The 12,699-nt window shown below is 32.0% G+C and overlaps 1 long non-coding RNA gene across 1 annotated transcript in view; it reads right to left on the bottom strand.

Moving 5' to 3' along the window:
• Positions 1-12,403, bottom strand: part of LOC109394859 (uncharacterized) — a 65,431-nt gene extending 53,028 nt beyond the window's left edge. Inside the window, exon 1 of the long non-coding RNA XR_002126535.1 lies at positions 12,367-12,403. This is a non-coding gene — a long non-coding RNA (uncharacterized LOC109394859). The remainder of the gene's footprint in view (positions 1-12,366) is intronic.
• Positions 12,404-12,699: the final 296 nt, after the last annotated feature.

Genomic DNA, 12,699 nt, shown 5'->3' with positions numbered 1-12,699 from the left:
TCTCTCTCTCTGTTTTTCTCTCTCTTGTTCTCTGTCTCATCACTAGTTGTTTAATAAGAAGCTATTTTCAAAATAAACGTATTAATTAGGTACATTCTCTAGCATTGGTTTTATATATCTCAAATATAGAGACAAGTCATTACACTGTAAGTTCAGTGAAACATGAATGCCAGTATATTAAAGATTTAAATAAATATGACAATCCACTTATAGTTAATAATGGGGAATATCCCTTCTTTAGTTTTTGTTTTTATAATGAAAATAGTTTTCCATCATCCATGAAAACATTTCCTTATTGATTTCTAAGCTTTTAGAATGAAAATACTTGGCTTTTCTCATTAACTGTCTAATATTTGCCTTAAGAGAAATATCAAACTCCTGTTTTTAGAGTGCTACACCAGGAAAGATACCTAATAACTATTAGATATTTTACAGTCATTGCTTCCAGTATCTTACTTACCTCATGACTGATCGAGCTATTATATTGGTCAATTTTCCTTTCTCTATATTCTACTTACTTTGGAAAAACCTATCTTTCAGGGAAATGAATGGGTTTTTGCTATTTCTGTCCACATATGAATAACTGCATGTGCATCTTAAATTATAATTTTGTATGTACACAAACATATAATTTTAATTTATGCATTTTAAATTATAAAATGTTCATTCATTTATAAATCTCCTGAATGAGAATATTTTAAAAGTTTGTTCTGTATTGCACTTATTAGTATGCAATGTCAAACTGCTAACAAATTCCCAAGAAGGCCTACACAAGGAAGTAGTGTGGGCAGACCTCAGGCAAATGCACAGCCTATGTATTTGTATCTGAATGAGAGGTAACATGCAACAAGAAAGAGGTAGATAGTCAATTAGAACAACACTTCATTTGTAGCTCTGGACTGAATCCAGTTCTGCCAAAATATTTTAAATTGATGAATCAGAAGTCTCTGTATCTGTTCTATTCCCCTTGGGATCCTTGGGGAACACACCACATCAATAGTCATTTGCGATTATTAATGAAGGCATGTGAACATTTCTATGGTGAAGAAATACAATTTTTAAAAAATATAGGTCTACAGTTCATATTGTGTATGGATTTATAAATAAACGTGATATAGTGTTTAAATTTATAAGTTGACATTCAAACTAACTATATCCCTCTGTTGCCCCAATTAATTGATTCACAATCAAGTCTGATCATTCCTCTGTCAATACTATTTTAACAGAATATAAAGAAAACAGAACTCAAGGAGTGTGATACCTCCAGTCTCTGTTTTCTTAGGATTGCTTTAGCTATGCAAGAACGTTTGTGATTCCATACAAACCTGATGATTTTATTTTGTGTTGTTCTATTTCTTTAAAAAATGCTGTTGGGATTTTGATGGAGATTGCATTAAATCTGTATATTTCTTTGTGTAATGTGGGTATTTTAACTATTAACATGTTGATTCTTCCAATCCATGATCATGGAATATCTTTCCATTTTTTTGTGCCTCCTTTAATTTCTTTTAAAAATGTGTTATAGTATTCATTGTATTGGTCTTTCCATACTGTGTTAATTATATTCCTAGGTATTTTATTCTCTGTGTTGCAATTGAAAAGGAATTTTTTTTTTATTTATTTTTCTGAAATTTCATTGTTAGTATAGAGGAACACAGTAGATTTTTATACATTAATTTTGCATCCTGTAACTTAACTGTATTTGTTTATTGTGACAATTCTCAAACAGCATGGTGTTGACAGAAAAACAGACACACAGACCAATGGAATAGAATTGAGAACCCAGAAATGAACCCACACCTACATGGGCAAATAATTTTTGACAAAAAAAAGCCCAAAACATGCAATGGAGAAAAAAATTCTCTTCAATAAATGGTGTTAGGAAAATTGGAGAACATTTGCAAAAAAGTGAAAGTAGGCTGCATATAACAAAATTAAATCAAAATGTATCAAAGGACAAACATTAGATATGAAATAATAAATTTTATAGAAGGAAGCATAGGTACTAAACTTATGCATCTTGGGTTCAGGGAAAATTTTTATGAATTTGACCTCAAAGGCAAAGGAAGTAAAAGCAAAAATAAATGATTGGGACTATATCAAAGTTTTAAAAAGCTTCTTCCCAACAAAAGAAACTATCAACAAAACAAAGGGGCAACCAACTGAATGGGAGAAGATATATGCAAACAACACTTCCAATAAGGGTGTAATATACAAAATACATAAAGAACTCATACAACTCAGCAACAACAAAAAACAAACAACCCATTTAAAAAATGGCCAGAGGACCTGAACAGACATTTCTCCTAAAAAGACAAACAAATGGCCAACTAATATAAGAAGAAAAAAAAATGCTCAGCCTATTCCTTAACTATTAGGGAAATTCAAATCAAAGCCACAATGAGAAATCACCTCACACCTGTTAGAACGGCTACTATCAACAACACACGTAATAACAAGTGTTGGAGAGGTTGTGGAGAAAAATAAACCTTCATACACTGCTGGTGGTTATGTAAATTGGTACAGCCACTGTGGAAAACAGTGTGGAGGTTCCTCAAAAAATTAACAATAGAATTACCATACGACCCAGCAATTCTTCTGGGTATCTACCAAAAACCTGGTAACAGTTATCTGTAAAGCTATACATATCCCTATGTTCATTTGTTCATTGCAACGTTAGTTCTGGTGGCCAAGACATGAAAATAACTAAAGTGTCCTTTGATAGATTATAGGAGAAGAAGATGTGATATATATATATATATATATATATATATATATATATATATATGATATTACTCAGCCATAAGAAAAGATGAAATACTGCCATTTGCAACAACATGGATGGATTTTGAGATTATAATGCTAAGCAAAGTCAGACAGAAAAAGTTAAGAACCACATGACTTCAGTCATATGCAGGATATAAAACTGAAAGCAACAAACATACAAGACAAACAAACACACACAAACTCATAGACACAGAAAACAGTTTATTGGTTCCAGATGGTAAGGGGCAAGAAAATGGCAGAAATGGGGAAAGGGGGTCAAATATATGGTGATAGAAGGAGAACCAACTCTGGGTGATGAACACACAATGCCATATATAAACAATGTATTATAGAATTGTACACTTGAAACCTATATCATTTGACTAACCAATGTCACCCAAATAAATTTAATAAAAATTAATAAAAATAAAATAAAACAAAATGTTTGCTGTAGGAATTTTCAAAGATTCCAAAATGTCCTGAAAATCATATAATAATTATTCATATAAAAAGTCTCAAATTTTATAAAATGTTAACATTTTTGGGAGAAAAAATTATAGATCAGAAGAATAATGCAGTATAATTTTAAATTATATGGGACTAAATTATGCAATGCTATCTAAATTTTAAGCATAACTAAGAAGACATTTATTTTAGGGAAATTAATAGAAATTTCATTTGAATATTTAGAGTGCTTATCATGCAACACCATTTAAAAGTGATGATTTCCATATACAAGATTAAAGAGCTAATCTTTTCCTCTTTTGATTTCAGTCTTAGTTTTTTCTTCAGTGAAACATCGGAAAAGAAAATAAAACTGTCATACTCCAGACAAAATAATAACATATTTCCACTCAACAATGGAAAATAAATAATTTTTGCTTTAACTTGTATTTTTTTTTAAATCCCCAAGTAAAAATCATATTCTTCTATCCCACAATCAATGTTTGGTATTCTAGGATTCCATTTTTAAATGTTTGTCCAAGTCTCTGATTCTTTAAACACTGTCTATGATGAATACTTTTTAAATAGCTTTGTGGAGTTTTAATTGATATGCAAATGCATTTCACAGATATAAAGTGTATAGCTTAACAAATTTAACATATGTGAACTCCATGAAACTGTACCACAACCAAGATGATGAACACATCCATCACCTCCAGTAATTTCCTCATGTCCCTGGGTAAACACTCCCTTCTCCTGATCCTCTATGCATTCCCCATTCCCAATCACTGATATCCTTTCTGTCACTATGGATTAGTTTGTGATTTCTAGAATTTCTATTCACGGGAACGTAGAGCATGAACTATTTTTGTCTGGCTTCATTCACTCTGCCTAATGACTTCAAGTTGTATCCATGTTGTTTGGATATATCAGTATTTCATTCCCTTTTCTTATTGACTATCCATTGCATCAATATAGAATTTGTTTATATGTTCATCTGTTTATGGGCATTTGGGTTGTTTCTAGTTTAGTGCTACTACAAGTAAAACTCCAGTGAACATTCACATAATTTTGGCATGAATATGTGATTTTATTTCCAGTAAACATTTAAGAATAGAAAGGCAGGATCATACACTGAGTGTATGTTTAATGATTATTAAAAGCTGACAAGCTGATTTCCAAAAAAACGGTTTGCCATTTTATAAATTTTAGAATTTCTAATAAGTAATTAAACTCACTGTGGTTTTAATTTATATTTCATTAATGATATTGAGTATCATTTCATATTCTCATTCATCCATTATATTTTGGGTGACATATTACTTGGGTGCAATGTTTGTTAAAAGATTTTGCTTTTATTTTGTTGGGTTGTTTTCTTACGGCATTTTGAGTTTTTTGTATATTCTGAAAGCATGTTGGATGTATTAGATGTGAAATTTACAAATAGTTTCTTCCACATTCTGGCTTGACTTGAATGCTTTTAATTGTATTATGAGGATATCATTAGCATATGGTCTATGGTCTATCTTATTAAATGCCCCATGTGGTGCACTTGACACAATGTCATATAAATGATGTTTCCAGTAAGCAATATATATCAATATAACTACATCACAAAGACAAACCAAGTCATGTGTAATATGCATCAGTGATCTTGATCACTGAAAAACAAATGATTCAAAATCTAAGAACTCCCATATTTTTAATACTATTACAGATAATCACCCGCAAAGTAAAATAGGAGACAAACTGTCCTTGATGTAAGACAGACTTTTGTTCAATAACAGTTCTGTTAATCATGTAAAATTCCATCTACTTTCCTCACATGCACAGAAGGGAAAGAAAGGGAAATAATGCCTTTTCTTATGAATTGTTAGTAGAAGTGAATAATATAATCTATGTGAAAGCACTTACATATTAGGTGCTTCAATATCAATAGTGTAGTGATGATGACATTGAAAATCCAACCTTGCCCCAAACATGCACACACAAAGATATAATTCACATAAAAAATAAAGGTCAGACATATCTGAATTGTAAAGTGTCTTGAATAGCTAACTGTGGAGATCAGCCATCCTCTGGGTATACCAAAGTAGGGCAAAACAGAGACTCTAACTCTTTTATCCATATGAACAAGGAGCCTGATAAATTCATACATAGGGGGATCACCTTGTCCTATAATAGGACAACTTGGGGCCTTCAAGGAGTCTAAAACTTCTGTGATACATTATCTATAATGATGTAATTCATAGAAAATAATCCCAATAAACTTCAGAGGCAGATAAGAGAGACTGTATAGGTAAGGTTTTAAATGTATTAAATACATTTAATCAATAATTCTTTCAAATTTTCAAAGAGAAAATGTATGAAACTCACTTTGTTTACTGTGAGGGTAAATCCCCTAAAATTTCAAATACCATTTATATTTGGGAGGGCAAAGCATTTCATAGCCAAGCTTCACAGCATCCATAGGATTAAAAAAATAATAATACCTATTGAGCCAACGTCAGTTTTAACTCTTCATTTATTTAATAATTGATTAAAGTAGAAAAATAAAAACACATTTTAGAAAGACTGTCCTTGGTAATACACTCTGAGCTGAAGGGATGCATATACTCAGGAAAATGTGCCTTACACTCAGATATTGTACAAACGTAGCTCAAGGCAGTCTCTAGCCTTTGAAGTGAAAAGGTCAGTGTGATAAACTTAGATGATATACACTCAATGTGATTATGAATCCTTAGTAAAGAATTTCAAAATAAAAATAATGTTGCCCATCATTAAGTGCACCTGATAAAAGATATAATGGCTTTACATAAATAGAGCTCAGAAGAGGAAAGCTGATATGTCTTTAAATGTACTTATTTAAGAAGTATGATTAAGGCCATAGGACTCCAAAAAATATTCAAGAACTGTGAGATACCATACTGAAATTAATATCTAGTTTGGCAAGTAAAACAAAACAGAAACATGTAAATAATATATAAATTTCAGTGAAGAAAAAACTATACATGAGTGCTTAAATGCATTGATGGCAATATCCACTTAATAGATATCACATGATATTTCTGCTGATTATTACAAGGATGGGGAAGTACTAAAAGAAGGCTTTGAGGCTCTATGCACTATATAGCTTATTGAAAGAACATTTCTCTCATATTACATGGCTGCCAATCACAGGTCAGATTGAACCTGTGATTAAAGACAGAAGAACAGAACATCTCAAGAGACCATGAGATGAATGGGAAGTAGCAAACTACTTCGGATACCAATTGTCTTTATCCAACAAAAATATTCATAATTGCCCAGAACTTTACAGAATATACAATGGTTGGCCTGTCACAGGTGATCATCTAAACTAATTGTAGTTTTGCCTTTAGTGCTTCCAACTACTCCAGATAGTTTCTTAAAACTTACCTAAATCTAAAATTCTCTCTCTCTCTCGCTCTGAAAGATTACACCTGCAAGACATGCAATTTTATATAAAATGCACTTTTACTCTTATTAATTATAAATAGATAATATGAAAATATGTCTTCATGATCAAAAGAATAAAAGTCAGGAAAAAAAAGGCATGTATTAGGAAAAATACTATCAGAAGGTACATCTCACATTGGAAATGATTCCTTTTGACCTATGTCCAAATTCGTCACAGTACATAGAGGAGGTAGTTGAAAAATAAGTTATTAACACTTGGCAAAATTCAAGTCAGCTGAAAATTGCTTATGAGCTTCTCTCATTTCTTCTGGACCATCACCTCTACCACACCCAGAACATCAATATATCTAAGCAAATTTGGGATATATTTTAGAAGAAAAGCTGAGAAGAGGAACAAGGAGAATTTTATCTTCCAACATACAAATCAGTTATAGAGCGAGCCAGTCGCCTTCCGAGTTATGTCAGTCGTTGGGAAAGAATGTTGGTCTTCACACTCAAATTTGCATAAAAACAACTGAATCTATGGAATTCAGATCTACTGATCTGCCATCTCACTGAGGGCAATTAGATGGGAAATAAAAGCTGGGCTCCCTCTTTTCTATTCTATTCTATTTGTGAAAAGAAAAATTAGGATGACAGAAGAGTGACAGGAACACACTCAGAGCTGGAAGGTCTGTTATACAAGGAAGGGTAACATCAAGGTCAGAGTATGTTCACTTGCCCTCACATACCCTTGTGAGCTCTGGAAGCCCCATCAAAGAAAACTTAGAGGTTTACTGTTGTCAAGGAGAGGAAAGCTCTGAATTTTAGCTTCTATCAGTGTCATAAACATTATCTTACCTGAGAATCTAGCAAAGGAGTGGATCAGAAGGATCTTTGCAACAAGGGAAGGTGGCCTTGCAGAGGAGTGTACAGTGTGCCTCACTTATCACAACCAAGGAAACTCAGAGGAAGATATCATCATAGAGCAAGGTGCAAATCCCTACTGAGACCTAATGAAGACCACGAACTATGCAGAGTCTCAGACTTCACATGCAAAGACTCATGAAGACAAGAATGCCACATCAAAGACTAGAAAACACAATGCGTAAAGCCACAATTTTGTTTTAATGAAATGAGGTCTTCTCAGTCACACTATACTTCAGGCTTTCTGTCCCACACAACACCACACACACTCATCCCCAGATACGTCTTTAGGGAGAGAAGTAGTAGGAGGAACTGGCACCCACAAAACACAGAGTATTTTTTTTATTGAAGAGAGACTGAATATTTGGTTTGATTAAATTTTGATCAGTTTATTTATTTATCCACTCTAGCTAAGATAAACATGGAGGCTTGAGATTAGTTACAGTCTACAGGGAAATTCCATTTTCTTGGAAGAGCCAAGGTTTGATTTTGTCAATAAAATCATGTGATCTAGTTACAAGCATAGCATGAATTCATAAAGAATAGTATGAAAAGGAAAACAAGACTGTCTAATTAAAAATCACAACAAAAGCAAAGAAGAGCAGTTGGAAGAAGTGATAGAATCATCTGTATAAATGAAAGATAGTGTACTAAATTTTCCCCCAAAATTCAAAGAAAAGAGTAGGAAAAAATCAATTAAGAAAAAATAATAAGATGGACAATCTTTTTAGGGAATATTTCAATCTACAAATTAAAGAAAGTAAAGAAAAAGGGAGCAGGAGAGAAAGAGCATGGAAAAAATAAAGTAATTATAAAAGAAAAGTTTCCTTATTTAAAGATCACATTTTAAAAAGTGCGTTTCTAGACAACTTAATGCATATATGAGACACATCCTCCTGGAACTTTCAAATGTTAGTAACAAAGAAAGATAGAAACTAAAGGGAAAAACATTCAAAGATATAGGAATGAGATTGGCTACTAAACTGTCTATATCATTAAATACTGGAATATATGTGTATTATACAAACATTTATAAAACCCAGGATGTAAAACTGTCACAGCTTAAATTTATTCCAGCAAATATTTTGTTTATATATTCTATTCTAGCATATGTGTGTTATGCTTATACAAGACTAACATTTTGAGAGATACAAAGAAGCAGACAATGAAAGAACAAGCTATCACTTTTAAATAATCCACATGAAGACCAAGAAACATAATAAATAATAAAAAATAAAATAATTAAAATATACGTTTTGTAATATACTAAAACTGAGAATTTTAACAATTAATATTTCTGTGATTGTTATTAATTAGATATACTATTTAATAAGCATTTACTAAGTACTAGGCATTTTGTGAAGCTCTAACAAAGAACTAATAGGTAGATCTTTTGTGTGAGAAAACCCATAACATTTTTACCTGTCAAAATATGGATATTTCTGAATATGGATACAACTTTAAACAAGCACTCACATCAAATCTGGTTCTTAACAAATGCTTAAAATGTACCTATGTGTAGAAGAAAACCAGTTTAAAATCCTAGATACCTTATTTTGTTGGGATATGTCAAACATGTCTTCTCTCAATCTAGCATTACATGCCTGATCATTGCAAAATCAACATTTATAAGAACTTCTTTGTCTGCCTCTCAGAACACAATCCATTTAATAAATTATCAATTAATTGCTTAACTACTTTTATAAAGTATATGTATACGATATGGCCATTTTGATGATTTGGATTCCAAAGCATTTTTATATCATCTATTTCATTTTGTGAAACATATCCAATCCCACCAGAAACTTGCCATGTAGCTAAACAGACAACATGAATACAATGCAAAGTCAATGCATAATAATGTACATTAATAAAGTAATATATTACTTGGTGCTATTAGATGAAAAAAGATTTATAATGTGTGGTTATTTTTAGAGTATTCATGATAAGGGTAAAATTACTTTGGGTTAGCAAGGCTACAACGTTTAGGGGAGAATTAGCAGGAGTCATATTTAACAAGACCTTGAATGATGGGCAGTGTGGGTATAGTGGAAACTTGAAGTCACTTTATAAACAAGATAAGCCAAAACAAACAAAGGTAATGTGGGCTAGGAGTGGAGGGTGTAACACAGGAAAAAGGAGACATGAAATTAGAAGGTAGTTCAGATTGACCAGAAAATCAAACTTCCTAGTCAAAACATTCTAAAGTTCAAATATCAAGTACGTGATTATCTATATTGCAAGTTATAACTAGGACGAGACAAAGATATTTTTATTTAAGTATTAAAAATCCAGTTATCCCAATGGCTAACTAGAAACAAAGGTCCATAAAGAAGTAAAACACATGACACCCGAATGAAGGTAGGCTGTTTATAATGAAGCCTTATAAAAATAGGATAGATGCAATTAGCCAAAACCATCATCTTCTGCTTGGTTAATGCCCTTTGGGCTTGAATGTAAGAAGTAGTGAATGTCAAATATTCTAAAAAGCTCTGTAAGCCTCCTGTAAGTACGAGCACTGATTAAAGAACTGAATATCCAATGTAACCATAGATTTCCTTTTCATTCATCTACTTCTCAGAATACTAAGTATTTTTTTATCTCCATCACTTTCAGAAGTTCTCTTGCTATGTGCCTATCTATACATATTCATCATTCTGACAGCAGAATCATGAATAAAAATTCAGATAAGAAAACATGATGTGCATTACTTTATCTTTTTAAATATGGGACATACGTAAAAATGGACACACAAAGGCAGCTTTTTCAAATGAACAGTAAAAACAAGCACACACACGGTGTCTTTATTTTTATCCTGATAAGCACAGAGCAATTGCGCACACTGATCATGTGGGTTGTAGATATTCTTAATTCCCCTTACTTCTCCTAAAATACAATAACAAAAGAGCCCACCTATAAAAAAAAATCCTAGATTACTCTTAGGTGATTATAGTTCTACAGATTATTCCTGCCCCACTGCCAGTGGGATGTGGCAGTCAGAACATTGGTCCAAACACACAGATAGACTTTTGAAGTCAAAGCAGTTCTTGAGCTGACTGCCTGAGTGAGCCTTCACTGCACACTCAAATACCTCAAAGACAGGAGACATGTTCTCTATTTGAGTAGATTCTTTTCCCACTACTGTACTTTTACGACGACTGTTCTCTGAACATCTTAGAAAAGAGGGTTTTGCCACTTTGCATTCCCTGGTGCACTTCATTTGTCATAGACTAGTACACTCCTTTAAACATTTTAACTATATTATGCCAACGAATAGAATTCCTAAAGAAAACAAGACATTTCTTGTGGAAAACCTTCTCTTGGTTAATTTGGGATTGCTTTATTGCAAGATGTTTTTCTATTTATCTCATTAATTACACCAGGGATTGAAGAGATAAATCACTCTTATTGTTTTTAGGTATATTTCACTAGGAAAGACAAGCTGAATATGTCTAGGTATTTTTTTAGTCACAATTACTCTACCGTAATTTTAGAATTTATATTACCCCCAGTAATAAATTAATTGAAAAGTACCTAAGGATATCAAAGAGTAGTTTTTAAAGAAACAAAAACTGTTGAATATAAATACAAATCAGTTATTTGTCATTTAGCTTTGAAGTTTACTGTACTGTATTCAATTGGAAATATGTATAGGGAGCTATACTCATACAGCATTCACATGTAATTTTGTCTCCTTCCAAAACCAGAGGAGAAACAGCTGAGAAATACAAGGCTTGAAAAGGTTCCAAATTCTTGTATTCAGCTGTTGAATTTTATGAACATTCTAGTGAAAAGCTAAGAATGAAAACATGACTAAAATAATGAACCTCAATGCTTGTTCCTTGATTTATTTTTTACACTCAGAAGTAATTAGCTTTCCTAGCAAAAATGTAGCTCGCCACCTTGAACCTTTCAAAGTACTGAAGTTTTATTTGTAATTTGAACCCCACGTCATTGCAATCAGACCATTCAAAAAATATTGTGTCATGTCATTCAACATCCCTAAAAGCCAGGGCCTTGATAATTGGCATTTACTTTTGAAATTTCAACATCTCTGCCCTTCCTTCTTCCATCCTTCCTTTTAACAAGCACTCAGGCAGAAGTACATTCACAAGAGTCTCTTCAGAGAGAAACAGAGCTGCAATGAATGTATTTGCATATCAAAATGCTTTTGTTGTTCAATACAAAAATTTCCTCCAGAATATATCAAGGAATAAATAATACTTCCACCACTAACTTATAGTCTTAGAAAATACATAAATTCAATTTAATTTCAGTCACTTTTTAGTAACTCAGATAAATCATTATATATATATATATATATATATATATATATATATATATATATATATATATCAAGAATAAAGAGCTATATGTGTGGTTTTTTTTAATGAAATATTTCAGTCTCTTAACAGCAGGCCACACTCAGATTTTAGATTTTATGTTTTTCCTGACATTGATAAATTCAAGTTTCCCATGGTTTTGTCCTTGTGGCTGTTGGATTTGAACAACTGTTTCTGCATGAGTTCCTTTCAACGAATCAATTGGAACATCACAGTCACCTTTTGATATTTAGCAAGAAAGTCTTTGTTGGATGGCAGAGAAACTAAGATATGTCCATAGGAGTAGATTTTCAATAAAACAAAAGAACATTCATAAAGGAATTGTCAACATATAGATGATGCTTGTAACTTGGATCCTAAAACCAACAATTTACGTTCGATTTTCTTTATGAGATACAACTCCTACTTACTAAACTATTGACATGAGGCCTTAAATATAAACTTCAATATAAAATAAAATATACTATACCTCATTTGTAGGTCTTCAGCATAGTATTCAGAAACATGACATTGCAAATACCTGTAAAGAGAAATAACTGATAAGTCAAATGCAGTTTCAAATTTGAATCTGAGTAACAGCTATGTAATTAAGGAAAGCTATTGTTAATTATCAAATATGTCCTTATAACATCTGGTTCTCATATCATTTTTAATTGATTTACACGTTATTACAAACAGAAACAAATATAATGTGTGTCTGTACCATTAAAAAGTGTTATTTTTAATTAAATTTTGTAGCAACAAAACTTTCAGGTGTTTTTAGGTCCAGATATTGAATCATTTTGGAAGTCACTTCTTCAAA

This window comes from Hipposideros armiger, unplaced genomic scaffold, assembly GCF_001890085.2.
Source record: "Hipposideros armiger isolate ML-2016 unplaced genomic scaffold, ASM189008v1 scaffold_442, whole genome shotgun sequence".
NCBI classification, from domain to species: Eukaryota; Metazoa; Chordata; class Mammalia; order Chiroptera; family Hipposideridae; genus Hipposideros; species Hipposideros armiger.
Note: the sequence above shows the minus strand (reverse complement) of the source record. Positions and strands in the feature narration are given on the sequence as shown.